This window comes from Salvelinus sp. IW2-2015, linkage group LG33, assembly GCF_002910315.2.
Source record: "Salvelinus sp. IW2-2015 linkage group LG33, ASM291031v2, whole genome shotgun sequence".
Classification (NCBI taxonomy): Eukaryota; Metazoa; Chordata; class Actinopteri; order Salmoniformes; family Salmonidae; genus Salvelinus; species Salvelinus sp. IW2-2015.
In genome coordinates, this window is record NC_036872.1 from 29,002,634 (window position 1) to 29,006,041 (window position 3,408).

The following is a 3,408-nucleotide window of genomic DNA, read 5'->3' on the forward strand; positions in this document are numbered from 1 at the left end:
ACCCGGCTCGATGCCCAACCAGCCCTACCAGTGCGGCAAGGTGGAATAGCCCGCACTGGGCTAAGCACGCGTACTGGGGACACCGTGCGCTTTACCGCAAACACGGTGTCTGACCAGTACGACGCCCTCTCACTCCACGGTAAGCCCGGGGAGTTGGCTCAGGTATCCTACCCGGCTTCACCACACTCCCCTTTACCCCACCCCCAAGAAATTTTTGGGTGAGCCTCTCGGGCTTCCGTGCTAGCCGCGTACCTTCATACCTCCGGTTCCTCTCTCCGGTTGCCTCTGCTCTCCTCGCTGCCTCCAGCTCCGCTTTGGGGCGGCGACACTCCTCTGTATCTGCCCAGGGTCCTTTCCCGTCTAGGATCTCCTCCCATGTCCATTCCTCTTTTCCCCATTGCTGTTGTTCTTGCCTTCCTTCTCCACTCCGCTTGGTCCTGTTTTGGTGGGTGTTTCTGTAACGGCTGTCGTAGTCGTTCTCCTCCTCAGACGAGGAGGAGCATGGATCGGACCAAGATGCAGAGAGGTTACTGTTCATTATTTAATGAAAAAACAACAAACACTTCAAGAGACAAAAAACCAATAAACGTGACAAACCCGAAACAGTCCTGTGTGGCCCAAACACAAACACAGGAACAAACACCCACAAAACACAAGTGAAATCCAGGCTGCCTAAGTATGATTCTCAATCAGGGACAACGATTGACAGCTGTCTCTGATTGAGAATCATACCAGGCCGAACACAAAATCCCAACATAGAAAATCAAACCTAGACCAACCCACCCAACTCACGCCCTGACCAACTAAAACAAATACAAAACAAAGGAAAACAGGTCAGGAACGTGACAACTACACCGCTGGGTCTAACCCTAGATATCAAGCTTTCATTGTCAAAACATATAGACTGAATGGTTTCTAAAATGGGAAAGGTCTGTCCATGATAGGACGTTGCTCTGCCTTTTTGTTGACCCGACAGGTACTACAGGCCCTAGTTTTGTTGCACCTGGACTACTGCCCAGCTGTGTGGTCATGTCAGAATCATAGTAGAGAGAATTATTTATTTCAGCTTTAATTTCTTTCATCACATTCCCAGTGGGTCAGAAGTTTACATATATTCATTAGTATTTGGTAACATTGCCTTGAAATTGTTTAACTTGGGTCAAACATTTTGGGTAGCCTTCCACATGCTTCCCACAATAAGTTGGGTGAATTTTTGCCCATTCCTCCTGACAGAGCTGGTGTAACTGAATCAGGTTTGTAGGCCTCCTTGCTCCCACAGCTTTTTCAATTTTCTTTAGGATTGAGGTCAGGGCTTTGTGATGGCCAATCCAATACCTTGATTTTGTTCCTTTGCTGTTCTGGGATTGATTTGCATTTTTCGCACCAAAGTACATTCATCTCTTGGAGACAGAACRCGTCTCCTTCCTGAGCGGTATTACAGCTGCGTGGTCCCATGGTGTTTATACTTGCATACTATTGTTTGTACAGATGAACGTGGTACCTTCAGGCCTTTGGAAATTGCTCCCAAGGATGAACCAGACTTGTGGAGGTCCACCATTTTTTCTTTAGGTCTTGGCTGAATTCTATTGATCTTCCCATGATGTCAAGCAAAGAGGCACTGAGTTTGAAGGTAGGCCTTGAAATACATCCACAGGTACACCTCCAATTGACTCAAATTATGTCAATTAGACTATCAGAAGCTTCTAAAGTCATGACATAATTTCTGGAATTTCCCAAGCTGTTTAAAGGCACAGTCGCCTTAGTGTATGTAAACTTCTGACCCACTGGAATTGTGATATAGTGAATTATAAGTGAAATAATCTGTCTGTAAACAATTGTTGGAAAAATTTCTAGTGTCATGCACAAAGTAGATGTCCTAACCAACTTGCCAAAACTATAGTTTGTTAACAAGAAATTTGTGGAGTGGTTGAAAAACGAGTTTTAATGACTCCAACCTAAGTGTATGTAAACTTCAGACTTCAACTGTATATATATATCTTCCTGGGGGAACGGGGTGCCCGCACAAAAAATATATTTTTTTCCCCCTGGGCGGTTGCCCATGTCGCCTATACCTAAATCCGCCACTGTGTTCACACGGACCAAAGATGGTTTGTCAAAGAAAAATGTTTATCCTCGGATTACCTCCGTCAGCAATTACATATGTTAGATGCTTCATCAGAAACAGCTCCTCCTTGGGCTGTATTATCTCTCAATGCAGAAAATAGGACTCGGGGGATAGATGGGTGGGAGGGGGATTTATGGGCAACCTCGGTTGCTGGGTGGGATGGGAAGGGGTCGGGGGCTTGCTTGGTGTTATCTTTTTATGCATCCTCCTGCAACAGGGTGATCAAATTAAGRTCCTATATCTGTATGGTATCACATCATAACAAATAGTGTTACGTATATGAATCATTTGCTTGAAAGTCAGACGGACTTGCTCTCTTTTTGGGGAAAAGTAATTTTTTCTGGATTGTTTAATTGTTTGTAAATTAAGAACATAGCAGATTATTCTCTGTTGGCTTGAACAAAAATGTACTGAAGTACGGTCCAATAGATAACACTCTTTTTGGGGCCATCCGCCAAGTATTCAACTTCCGTTCTTTGTTTTAACTCTTGCCCTTAAAGCTTGACAGATTACAGTATGTCACATAAATCTCAATCCCATTCTAAAGTAAACCCAGACCGCAGGGGCTGCAATAAACCAATCTGGCCTCCCTCCAGACAGCACATTGTTACTGCAAAGTTAGATGGAGTATGAATTCTTCATGATAAGTACCAATGTTAATAGGGAAGAAAACCCATTTTGCACAAAATACAACAGATGTGTCTAAAACCCTATTCCCTTTTAATGTGCACTACTTTTGATCAGGGCCAATCTGCTAACCCCTCCAACACTGTTTAGGTCTGTTGAATTCTGTTACATTATTGTTTTTATTGAATTCACTGCCATGACATTGTGCTGTAACCTGTATCATTTACATTTACATTTACATTTAAGTCATTTAAATGTAATCATTCAAAGGGCTTTCCCAGTGTCATAAATGAGCCCTCTGTGAATTGGTGTGTATCTCAGCATGTCAGTGAGTCAGGGATTAAATTGGGAATTCAGAGGTAGAAAAGCCCTAGTTGGAGGTGTTAGGGTCGAAGTAGGATTGAACAAAAGGGATATTCCCAGATTAGGGTTAGGGTTGAGACAGGCTTCAACAAAAGGCTAGGGTTATGGTTATGCCCAGATTAGAGTTGAGGCTAGAAATAGGGTTGAACTAGGATGTGTATAGGAAGCTAGGGTTAGGGTTAAGGTTAGGGTTACTGCTGTAAGTACAATCTATTACTTTACTTTACTTTTACTGACTTTATTGTCCCCATGGGGAAATTTTGTTGCAGTGTCATGTACACGTTTAAAGTGGC